This window comes from Alosa sapidissima, chromosome 16 (assembly GCF_018492685.1).
Source record: "Alosa sapidissima isolate fAloSap1 chromosome 16, fAloSap1.pri, whole genome shotgun sequence".
Lineage (NCBI taxonomy): Eukaryota > Metazoa > Chordata > Actinopteri > Clupeiformes > Clupeidae > Alosa > Alosa sapidissima.
Window position 1 is genome coordinate 13,661,362 of NC_055972.1, and position 13,115 is coordinate 13,674,476.

Sequence of the window (13,115 nt, forward strand, 5' to 3'; positions counted from 1 at the left end):
AGCGCCTCCGGCCACAACAGCATTGTGTGATCCCTCAGATGTGAATGATGCAGGCCAACATGCCGCCCAGTGGACGAGGGGATGGAGGCCCTGTAGGGATCGAGGGGATAGATGCCCTGTATAGAGGGGATAGATGCCCTGTAGGGATGGAGGGGATAGATGCCCTGTATAGAGGGGATAGATGCCCTGTGGAGAGTCTGTCCATCATAGAGTAGGAGAGAAAAGTGGGAGAGTAGCAGGGGTGGAGAAGGATGGGACCAGTGTCCAGTTTTACAGAGTGGGTGAGACAGAGAGACAGAGTGTGTGTGTGTGAGAGAGAGAGATTGCCTAAGAGTGAGTGTTTGTGAGGATTTTGGTATTAGAGAGAGAGGGTTTGTGTGTGTGTGTGTGTGTGTGTGTGTGTGTGTGTGTGTGTGTGTGTGTGGAGAGAGAGAGAGAGGGTGGAGAGGGAGAGGGGATAGGGAGCAGATGTGAGGGGAGATTGCCAGTGTTGTTCCCAGCATGGCACGGTGCTGTGGCGTCACCTGAACACAGACTGTGCCTACTGCCTACTGCCTACTCCTCACAACAGCCGGCCTTCTGCCTCCATTGTGCGTGGCCCAGGCATCGCAAGCATCAGGGTTCTGCGCCTTTGTTAGCCTGTGGGCCATCCCTGGTCATGTTACCTCCTATAAAGGGAAATCAAAGAGACTGAGACAGACAGGCAGTTGCAGTGACTCCCATGGTCTGATTCTGGGTACGTGGGAGCCAGCTGCCACCTTCCAACTGCTAAATGTCTGCCCTGTCTGTGTGTGTGTGTGTGTGTGTGTGTGTGTGTCTGTCTGTCTCTGTGCCTGTCTGTCTATCTTTCGGGTCATTTTCTGTCTGCCTGTACCTTTGTGTTTAACTAATGTTGTATCTGTCTGTGTTTCTTGGGTCAGCATATATGCTCCATGTGTACTGTATATGTGTCTCTGCTGTTTATTAGTGTGTGTGAATGTTTTTGTGTGTCTGTGTATTTGTGTTTGCTTATTTGTGTGTGTGTGCAGCTCTATGTATGTGTGTCTGTTGGTCTCTGTATTCACAAGTACATACCTCACCCACACCAGAGCAGTCAGTCTGGGAGCTCATAGCATTTAGAACTTGAATAGGAACCTCAGTCTCAACCCCTCAACTTGAGAACACATCTGCCCTGACTGTCTGTCTGTCTGTCTGTCTGCCTGCCTGCCAGCCTGTCTGTCTGTCTGTCTGCCTGCCTGTCTGTCTAATTAGATTCAAGTGTAGCAATATGACATTAGCGCCTTCATCAGTCACAGTGTTACTCTCTGAGGTCTGCTAATAGGTGACATGTAGAACTTGTAAACGTGTACAACCAGTCGTGTAAACCAATGTTCTGTTCTGATAGCAAGTTGTTTACCGGGCCCACTCACACATGTTTACCGGGTCACTTCTTACAGCATGTGAAAAAGTGTCTCATTGTCAACACAAACACGTCTCATTTGCGCTTGTCGTAAACAATAAGTGAAAAAAGGGAAGAAAAAAGCACATGACAGGACACACGGAGGCACGTAGCGGCTTTGGAGACACATGATTATTTGTTTGTATCGGGGGGTGGGGGGCGGAAAGTCCCATGTTCTTGTGCTGTTTCTGCCACTGTCTTGGCCAGACTCCTAATCGCTTCAAAATATATATTTTGCCAAGCAAATGTGGACAAAGGGACTTTGTGTTTGTATGTGTGTTGATGGCGGGTGTGGGTGGATGGGCAGGGGTTTGTGTGTGTGTGTGTGTGTGTGTATGTGTGTGTGTGTGTGTGGGGGGGGGGGGGGGGTGTGAGTGTGGGTGTGTGTGTGTGTGTGGCAAGAAGGGTACGTGTGTGTGTGTGTGTGAAGTGGGTGGGGTAAGGGTTGGGGTGGGACTGGAGGTGGTGGTATTGGTGCAGGAGGAGATGAGGGGAGGAGATGGAGAGACTGGGACAGAGGGAGGAGGCGTGTGTGTGTGTGTGTGTGTGTGTGTGTGTGTGTGTGTGTGTGTGTGTGTGTGTGTGTGGGGGGGGGGGGGGGGGGGGGGGGTGCTTTTGTTTTGTTCTCAGTTGCCGGGCAATGGGGACTAAAGCATTAGGAACAGCTGTGGGGGCTGCAGCTCTTTCCCTTCCCCTGCACTGGCGGAGGCCCTGGAGGCTCTGCTCTGATGCAGCAGCCCACTGATCACTCAGCTGTCTCTCCTCCCGCCCGCCCGCCCGCCCGGCTGCCTGCCCGGACGCCTCACCCAGCCAGCCAAGGAAAAAAGGGAGGGAGCCAGGGAGGGAATGAGGGAGGGAGGGAGGGAAGGAGGGAGGGAAGGAGAGGGAAAGGGAGGGAAGAAAGGAGGGAAACGCTCAGGAGTGGGACTGTCCGGATCATGTGGTGTGTGTGTGTGTGTGTGTGTGTGTGTGTAGGTGTGTGTGTGTGTGTGTGTGTGTGTGTGTGTGTGTGTGTGTGTGTGTGTGTGTAGGTGTGTGTGTGTGTGTGTGTGTGTAGGTGTGTGTGTGTGTGTGTGTGTGTGTGTAGGTGTGTGTGTGTGTGTGTGTGTGTGTGTGTGTGTGTGTGTGTGTGTGTAGGTGTGTGTGTGTGTGTGTGTGTGTGAGAGAGAGAGAGAGAGAGATGGGGGGGTGTAAAAATAGGTATCCAGATCGCCAGAAAGGACAGTTGCCAATACATGATTGCAGAAATCTTGATTTCAATCATATTTAATACGAAGGTGAGATTTTTGTTGTGGAACCAAAAATGATGAAGAATAATTAAAGAAAAGAATGTGAAACTGCAGACCTGTGACATTTAGATTTAACACTCAATTCTCAAAAGACAACAGAAGTGTTAGAGTAAGGGAAGGGTAGGAGCAGGTTTTGTTCTTTTCCGATTCCTGAGAGTGGTCATTTGAGTGCCTGTATTCTCAAAGGCAGTGTTTCTGTTACAAGTAACCCAAACATTAGCCACATTATCTTTCCACAATTGCCACTGAAACCAGACAGTGTAGTAGGCTGTTATCTGCAACACACTGTAGGCAAACAGAGGATCATAAATGGATCGAGCGCACAGACTCCCGTTCATCCAGCTGTACTACACTGATCCAGAAACAGCTGTGTACAACGCAAGAAACTGTGAGGAAAAATCTTCCCTGGCGTGTGTTTTTTGGTTAAGTTAAGCATACAATGTGAGTTACTGTTCGAGACTGGAGAAGATTCAAGGGAACGTCAGCAGCAGGCCGTCGCTCACTATGTGTGATTGTTGGTGAAAGACTGCTACACTGATTTGACTTAAGGAAACAGTGCGCGCCATTGTATGAGGACTGTCTGGTATACGGAGGGCAGCGGAATATAAAGTGCCAGCCCTTGTGAAAGGCATGTGCAGCGGCAGCAGTGGCAGAGCCGCATACAATGAGTTCAGTGGGAAAGGACTCATCTGGTGTTGGTAGAGGCTGCAGAGGAGACTGTTGTAGACTAGGCTGTTATTGTTTGGGGAGAGAGAGAGAGAGATAGAGAGAGAGAGAGAGAGAGAGAGAGAGAGAGAGAGAGAGAGAGACTGGTGGTTTGTAGGGCAGCAGACACTGTAGATGAACTCACCACAGGGGTCCTCCTCCCTCGTGTGAGCAGCGCACGCACACAGACACACGCACGCATACACATGCACACGCACAGGCACACACCCAACGCCCCCCCCCCCACACACACACTCGTCCCCCACCCCACTGCAGCCTCTGCGCTGCCAGACATGACTGTGGGTCGCTCATGCCCACAGAGCACCCACAGACAAGCGTGGGGTGAGAGGCGTCGTGACTGAGCCTGTCTCACAAGTGCACAACTTCATGATTGCACAGGCAGGCAGACACAGATAGATAGATAGATACCGGTAGATGGATAGATAGATAGATAGATAGATAGATAGATAGATAGATAGATAGATAGATAGATAGATAGATTTAAAAAATAACAGTCAACACAGACCACATAAACTGAGGTCAACCACATATTTATTACTGTGCAGGTATTATTAATGCCTTGCTTTTATCCAGAGTGGTGGTATATGGTAAAATAATCTGTTAGTTTACTTGGATACTAGTCCGTCCACAGACTACTCAGCTCAGATTTTATCAACAAACTGTCTGTTGACACTGTTAACCACAGTTATGGTTAAGGTTAGGGGTCAGATTTGGTTAAGGTGATGTACAGTAATCAATAACAATTTTGCCTGTGAGAGTGTTTTAGATGGAGGACTGTGAGCGGTCAGTCTGGTTAGAGTGTTCTGTGCAGAAGTCACCACAGTGTGGCGGTGGTGATGGGCACTCCTTTTTTGAGAATGCATTTTTCGTGTGGCCGAACGCAGAGAGAGAGATAGAGAGAGAGGGAGACAGAGAGAGGGAGAGAGAGAGAGAGAGATAGAGAGAGGGAGACAGATAGAGAGGGAGACAGAGAGGGAGAGAGAGAGAGGGAGACAGAGAGAGGGAGACAGAGAGAGAGATAGAGAGAGAGGGAGAGAGAGAGAGGGAGAGAGAGAGGGCTGAGGTGTCTTTGACGCTGGTGCGACTGATGTTCCTCGTGACCTTGAGAGCCACATTCTCCTGGGGCAAGGCTCTCATGCACGAGAGGTGTGTGTGTGTGTGTGTGTGTGTGTGTGTATGGGGGGGGAGACAAATGGCCCAGTGTGTTACCAACAACTTAAAATAACCGGAATGGTCAACCCAAAAACTCCAAAAAAACAAGGGAGAAAAAAAACACAAAATAATAAAATACATGGGGACGCACACACACACACACACACACACACACACACACACACATAGAGGAGACGAATACAGATCGGCATTCAAGGCATTCCATTTGAGCCCACAGTTTGGAAATACTGACAAGAGTTTTTACTCCCTGTCTCTAACTAAGAAGGTGCTTCTTTCCAGGGGCACTAAATGCTGAAATGATTGCCTTTCATCTGGCTTGTTTTTCACCAAGATACTTGATCTCTGGGGTTTTTTTTTCATGTGTGTCTGCCCTGCTGGTCTGTGTCTGCACGCGTCATGCCAGCTCCAGACAGACCCGGAGCTGGTGCAGTACTGCAGACACTCAAGAGATGTGTGTGTGTGTGTGTGTGTGTGTGTGTGTGACTGTGTGTGTGTTGTTTGTGTGTGTGTGTGTGTGTGTGTGTTTGTGTATGTGTGTGTGTGTGTATGTGCGTGCGTGTGTGCATGTGTGCTTGTGTGTGTGGTGCAGTTATTACTGCATTTAACCTCTTTTCATTGGACTCAGCAACACGAAGTATAACACTCATGTTTACACAAGCATAATTCACACAACAAACAAGCTACCTTTTCAGACCTAACAAGCTTCTTTATCTTCACACCTACTTGCATAAAAAGCATGGTTTTCTGTTATACACGTAACTGGATTTTGATTAGATATACTTTATATATACTTTAGATATACTTTATTGCCACACAACAATGTTGGTGGTAATTGTTTACAGAAAGTACAGAAAGAAAGAAAAAAATAAGCAATAAAATAATGTTAAATAGATAAATATTCCAGATGAGTTTTGTGTTCAGGAGTCTGATGTGGAATTGAGACATAGGGATTTGCTTCAGTGGAGCACTGTGTGGGCGAAATATTTTTTACCAACTTGGAGTAAAGGTCAATGTCCAAAACACTGGAATGTGTATCAATGTTGTCAGGCATTTGCAGTACATAACAAGAAAAATTATAAACAGCGATGTGTAGGTGACACTGAAATGTTTGCAAGCCAAGAGGCACACTGCACTGACCTATATGTTTCACCTATTTCTCAACTGCAGATATTGCTGCTCTTGTTTTTTAGGTATGAGAGGGGGAGGGCACAGTGGGATGGAAGCCACTGTAGGTAGGACCTCCCTGTTTGGACTGGACCCCGAGCTTAGTGCTGTTCTGCTGTTCACGTCTTAGAAAGAGAAGGTGAAACTCTATTGCTCATCTGAGCAGGGTGTTGGTGAAGCTGTTATCTGCAACATCAAAGTCAAACAGAGGATCATAAATGGGTTGAGTGCAAAGGCTCCCGTTCATCCAGCAGCACACAAACACATGGGCCCACTAGGGTATGGACACTGCATGCTCAGCCAATGTGTTCACACACACTCACACACACACACACACACACACACACACACACACACACACACACACACACACACACACACACACACACACACACACAAGCTTGCATTGACACACATAATGTATGCATGTGTAAGAGGCTTACACATCCAAGATCATTTATCAGATGCACACTGATTTCTCTTGTCTTCGCTCCTGAATATTCTGTTCTTTCTCTAGAATTCTCCTGTTCTTTGTCAGCACAGCTTTTAATGGACCTCAGTTCCAATCCCTACGTCATCGTCCACAGCTTTACAGCAGTTCAGAACTTTGGTCAGACATTTTTCCTCCTTCCCCTTTTCATGTGAAACTTCTGCACAGTTTTTCCCCCTTTTCTTTTAAAATTTGTTTTGTTTCATTGCTTTTAAGAAATTTACTCTCAATAAACGCAACATAGAGCCCTTTTCTTTTTTTGGCTGCTCTTGCGACGGGGCCAAGAGGTCTGAAAATGAAAAGGAAAAACAGTGTGATGAATGGGCGCCTGTCATACGAGGAGTCCACTTCCAAAACCACAGCCATTACTGTCTTGGTTTAGTTCCAGCTGAGAGCGGTTGTGTGTGCAGACGCGCACGCGTGGGTGTGTGTATGTGTGTTCATGTAATATGTGTGTGTGCCAATGGTATGTGCAAGCATGTGCTGTGTGTGTGTGTGTGTGTGTGTGTGTGTGTGTGTGTGTGTGTGTGTGTGTGTGTGTGTGAAAGCGAGAGTGTATGTGCGTGTGTGTTTTTGCATGTGTGTATGTATGTGAGTGTGTGTGTGTGTGTGTGTTGGTAGGGGTGTGTGATATCTCCAAACCTTGGGTTAAACCAACATTGTTCTGTATGATTACCATGACAACGGGATTAAACAACAGAGCGTGTGCTTACTCTTGAGCTCTCAGCGTCTCTGGCGGCACAGGCACCAGTTAGTCTCCAGCAGACGCACACTCGTCTGGTTAACAAGCCCTCTCCACAGGGCCGGGAGAGTGCCTGCAAATGGATCAATGCGATAAATGCTGCGTCTTTAGTGCCACTGTGCTGTAAATAGTATTTTCCCACCACTCCCGCAGCTTTAAGTTTGCTTCATGAAACAGTTTTGTTTAGTTAAACAAAGCACTGTCTCTGCAGTGTGTGTGTGTGTGTGTGTGTGTGTTGACTGACAAACACTTGTAATGAATGCAACAAAAATCCCATCTCTACATCTGCCTGCCTCTCAGACTTTCTCTCTGTCTCTGTCCTCTGCATGTCTCCTCTCCTCCTCTTCTACCTTCTCTTCCTCCTCTTTCCTCTCTTCCTGGCAAAACTCTACCAGTGTGAGCCATCAGCAACAGCACTCTTCCTCCCACACACGAGCATGTGCACGCACACACACACACACACACACACACACACACACACACACACACACACACACACACACACACACACACACACACATACACACACAAACTCACACACACATGTTCACGAGCGTTCAGTCACACACCAATTCCTGTCAGATTGTTTCCAGTTGCTGAAAAGTGTCGAGTCATCATTAGCTGTGTGCTGCTGAGGAGGACAGGAAGCTGAGGACCAGACTCAGACAGAAAGGCTGCCGTGAGGCCTGAGCACAAGGAGACAGTGGTCTGCACTGGACAGACTTCCCTCTCTCTCTCTCTCTCTCTCTCTCTCTCTCTCTCTCTCTGACACACACACACACACACAGAGACACACATGCCCAGAACACTGATATCTCAAGACTGGAAGGGGCACAGCAGCATTTAACGTATATGGCGTGACTTCATGAGATCATGTCTAGAGTGAGTAGTGAAGAGTCAGAGCCCCAGGTCCAGCAGGGAAGAGGAAGAGTGCCCCCCAATGTCCCATGCTATCAGTGCAAAAACAATGTCCTGTTCTATGTCATGTAACTGGTTAGACACAGTCCTGTTCTATGTCATGTAACTGGTTAGACACAGTCCTGGTAGATGTCATTTAACTGGTTAGACACAGTCCTGTTAGATGTCATTTAACTGGTTAGACACAGTCCTGTTAGATGTCATTTAACTGGTTAGAAACAGTCCTGTTAGATGTAATTTAACTGGTTAGACACAGTCCTGTTCTATGTCATGTAACTGGTTAGACACAGTCCTGGTAGATGTCATTTAACTGGTTAGACACAGTCCTGTTAGATGTCATTTAACTGGTTAGAAACAGTCCTGTTAGATGTAATTTAACTGGTTAGACACAGTCCTGTCAGCTTGGACACATTAATAACTTTTTCATTTTCATTTTTGTCATCTAAATGCCTTCATCACAGGCTCTGTTAGCAGCACAGATGAATGAAGACCCAGCAGTCAGGCAATGATAGGGAAAGTCATTAACAGAGTTTTATTTACAATGCTACGCATCATGAGGAGAAACAGCCTGGCTTCACATAAAGATCCACCCGCTGCTCTCACTGCATAAGCAAACAGTCAAGATTGCCAAGAGATGCTGTTGGTCATCCCAGTTTACGTGGACCACACTGAATGAGACACTAATTAGTGCCAACCTGCCAATCAGAGCAGATAACTATTCTGATGCAGGGTGATGCATTCATGCAGAACAGTGATACACTGCAAAACACAATATTTCCTCTTATCTCTAAAGACATAGTCACACAAAGATATACTCGGGAACACAGAACATTGAAACAGCTAACTTAGTTGAGTTCTTCTATCCAACCATAATTTTAACTTTAAACATAAGGACACATAGGAAACATAAATAAGAAACATAAGGACCTAAACTATTTATAATAGTTAACAGCCGTGGCCTACTGGTTAGCGCTTCGGACTTGTAAACGGAGGGTTGCCGGTTCGAACCCTGACCAGTAGGCACGGCTGAAGTGCCCTTGAGCAAGGCATCTAACCCCTCACTGCTCCCCGAGCACCGCTGTTGATGCAGGCAGCTCACTGCACCTGAATTAGTGTGTGCTTCACCTCGCTGAGTGTTTCACTTTTTCACGGATTGGGATAAATGCAGAGACCAGATTTCCCTCACGGGATCAAAAGAGTATATATAATTGTATATATATATACTTATATATAATAATATCTATAAAAATCATAAGACATGAATTCTGATTTAGTACTCAGTACTCTCACTGCCCACATCAGAGCGTGGGGGGCTGATGGCAGTAGGTGGCGTGAGTGTGGGTAGTATCCTTCCCACACGCTGAACACCCTCTTGTATCTCTCAGGACACTGGGCACTGCTAGGACCATCATGCCGCCCGCACGTGTGTTGCTTCGTCGAGCCGCCTGCCACTGGAGAGAAGAGGGCGGTAATGAAGTAGGCGCTTTTGATGGGACTCTCTCAATTACACCCTCCACACCCAAGAGGCAGATTAGTTAACGAGCTTAATTAGATCATGACGGAAGGGGGGGAGTGGGGTGCACCCACCGAGGGCCTTCCAGTTGATGGTGAGACAGGAGAGAGGGGACCAGAGAGAGAAAAAGAGAGATACTGTGGGGACAGACAGACAGGGAGAGAGAGAGAGATAGAGAGGGAGAGAGAGAGAGACAGACAGACAGGGAGAGAGAGAGAGATAGAGAGGGAGAGAGAGAGAGAGAGCGTGTGTGTGCTACTGAGACCAAAGAAATGGACAGAAAGGAGGAGTTTATGCGGAAGAAAGGTAGAGGTGGGGAGTGAGAGAGGTGTGTGTGGGGGGGGGGGGGCGGTATGTAGGCTGAATGGCTGGCGTAGAGTAGTGGCTCTCTGTTGCAGAGGCCTGTCATTAAGAGCACTATAATCAAGCAGCCTTTTTGTCTGCGTGACGGTGTTTATAATAGGCTTGATTTTAGAGGAGGTAGTGTCATTTTTCTGCCCTCTCAGATATAAATACAGACAACTCATTGTGACTCTATACTGTAGTTTCTGTTCTGTTTTTTTTTTCTTCCATTAGCAATATTAACTTATTAACTGGTCTTTCCTCTACAGATTTGTTTTTGTACGGAAGTCCAAATGGCATTAGGTTTATAGTCTGTTTTTCCAGTTAGAATGGCCTTGCATTGCAGCAGTTAAAAAAACATAATCTTAATCCTAATCTTGGATCAATTATAAAATTACACCAACTGTAATGAGGCCTTGTTCTATCAACCTTCAGTCAACAGTCCTGCCATATTGTGTTCTATGATAATGTGGCATGTGAGACTTTCTGATGCTTGTCTCTCCGAACATGTTGTGACCACGTACTGTACATATTCATGGCGGCTAACTGTTGCTTGTGCCATGGTGATTCATGCTTTAGTGAGTGATGATTACCCACACGATGTACGCACATGGTCTCCTCTCATTGGCTCACTGCTGAGTCAGTGTGTGTGTGTGTGTGTGTGTGGAGGGAGGGAGTTGAGGGGGCAGAATAAATTATCATAGCTTTGTGCCAAAGCACTCTTGGCAAAGATGGAACAAGATACAGATTCAGAAAGAGAGAGAGGAAAAGAAGATGATAGGATCAAGGGAAACAATTCCATCAAGTATGAAACCAGCAGAAGGAGACAAGAAAGAGGAAAGAGATAACTGGGGTAGAAAGAAGGAGAGATAGAAAGACAGTCACTAAGTGGCTACAAGAGATCACAGTGTGTTTGAGGGACAAGTTAAGAGAGAGCACAACTGAATGCCAGAGAGCGAGAGAGTATATGACAGATGTGTTTACAACTGGACAGAGTTTGTAAGGCGAAGACGGTAGGGCGACCTAAGGACAGAGAGTTAGGAAAAAATAATATTTTTAACAAATATATAAAAAATATATATATTTTTTTTTTTTAAAAAGCTATGAGGGGGAATGAGAGAGGGGGAGACTGAAAGAAAGAGAGAGAATAGAACTGATTGGGTAATAGAGGGTGACCAACAGAGAGAGAGACAGAGAGAGAGAGAGAGAGAGAGAGAGAGAGAGAGAGAGAGAGAGAGCGGAGGGAGGGGGACAGAGCAGAAGGGCTGTGGCTCCTTCTGGGGAGGGAACAAAGGGGATGTTGTGGATGCCGCCCAGCAGCCTGCTGTGCTCAGTCCTGCCCTGACTGCTCACTGAGCCATTTCCTGTTTTTGACCTGAAAACGCTTTATTTAGAACCAGCTCTCTCTCTCTCTCTCTCTCTCTCTCTCTCTCTCCACTACACAACACGCACCACACACTCCCCCGTTCGTTCGTGACAACACTGAGATGACCAGAAAGAGACAGCAGTGAGAGGGAGGCAGACAGACAGACAGAGAGAGAGTGAGAGAGAGACAGAGAGAGAGAGAGAGAGAGAGAGAGAGAGAGAGAGAGAGAAACTCCGGGGATCCAGGCTGAAACTGACACCATCCGTTGTCTGGGAGACCTCAGCTTGTTTATGTGTTCCCAGGTTTTTTCTTTTTTATATATTCCACATACAGACAGGAACATGTTCTTGGTTGCTCGTCTGCCTGTAGAAAGGTACAGATTATTCCAAAGCTGTGTCCTCAAGCTTGCTCGCTCGCTGTCTGAAGAGGTTGCTGAACCAGGGGAGCTGCTGCTGCTGCTGCTGCTGCTGCTGCTGCTGCTTGGCTCCTGAAACTGGCTGCCCTAAATCTGAGAATGCTGCAGCCTTAAAATAGGTGAGCTTGCAGCCAGTCGTCATGCCCCACCGACAGTCACACAGGCCGTGACTCTCCTCTGAGAGCTATTCCTGCTCTCTCTCTCTCTCTCTCTCTCTCTCTATGAAAACCTTCATGCACATGCCTAATATATATGTTGGTGATAACTAGAAGCTGTAATTTTTTGAACACTTATACTTTTTGTCATTCCTGTTCTCTCTTTCTCTTTCTCAAGTATCTAGCTGGACTTCTGTATCTCTCACCTGTCTTTTTTTAAATCTCTTACTCTCTCTCTCTCTCGCTCTCTCTCCAAGCTGTCTCATGTTCATATGGATGGAGTCCTGGTTTGGTTTGGTGCAGTAGGCTCAGCAACTGTTTGGGCACAGTTTCCCACGAAACCATATGATTCAGGAATGGTGCTCTGTGTGGGCATGCAAGCCATGGCCCAGGGAGCTAACAGTTATCTTTTTGCCTGTTCACCCAGTCTGCTCTGTAGCCACAAGTGTGGGATGCATCATCTGAGAGTAATGTGAATGAACCACCAAGGTCTGAGGTTTAAGCACAGGTTGTATGAGGTGTAAAGCTTGTGTTATGGTGTGTTTGATTTTGATGTACACCACAGGTTGCCATGGTGAAAATGGTGTGAGTCACGTGTGCATATGTCATTAGTCGGTCTTGCAGTAGTCAAGACTCTAAAAATGGTGCCTCACAGAGGTGCAAAAGAAAGCATTGGACTACAGAGGATGTTTTTGGCCTCAAAGAACATATCTCCAGTGCATTCAAATCCAACTTGACTGTTACATTTTTCACAGGCTGCATATTACTTGTATATTTCAAGATCTGTTCAACAATCAAAAAACTGCCGCACAACATTTGGCACCACTTGGCACTCTTAGTATGCTATTGGGTGCCACTTTACCCACCAGACACGACCAGTCTCCATTGTAGTGAAGTGTACCGGGCTTGTCCTTGCCATCTGGTGACAGTTACATTCTCTGGTCAGTAAAGCCTGAGGTGAACTATTACAGATAGGCAGCATATGTTCCTTGCTCAGGGTAGATGACATATGTTGGAACTGGCCTCTTTATTAAGACATGAAACATAGCCATAGCTGTCAGGAGAGGAACTATAGACCTTTAGGAATCACAAGACGTGCTAGTTGATTTTTGTGGAAGGATTAACAGACTTCTTGTGGTCGTCACACTTCAATCTACCCACTCTACCGAGTGGGATGGGGACTGGCAGTTATGACTTAGATAACCAGAATAGCCTCTAGCCCACTCTATTTTCAGACCACGAGTCATACTTGTTTTTGTGTTAACATTGTTTTATTAATATGAGGCTATTGTAGAATGCTATTGTAGAATGCTATTCTTTAGGAGATAACGTTTAAAAGGACACCAGGGCATAAACTACATATTCAGACTAAATAGTAGCAAAC

The 13,115-nt window shown here is 46.5% G+C and overlaps 1 protein-coding gene across 2 annotated transcripts in view; it reads left to right on the forward strand.

The window, feature by feature from the left end:
• sertad2b (SERTA domain containing 2b) overlaps positions 1-13,115 on the forward strand; it is a 36,973-nt gene that overhangs the window by 8,836 nt on the left and 15,022 nt on the right. The window contains exon 1 of one of the 2 annotated variants that reach the window (XM_042065891.1): positions 11,342-11,695. The exons of the other annotated variant lie outside the window; for it this stretch is intronic. The gene's annotated coding sequence lies outside the window, so the exon portion shown is untranslated. Of the gene's footprint in view, positions 1-11,341; positions 11,696-13,115 lie in introns of those variants that run through there. 2 annotated transcript variants of the gene reach the window in all.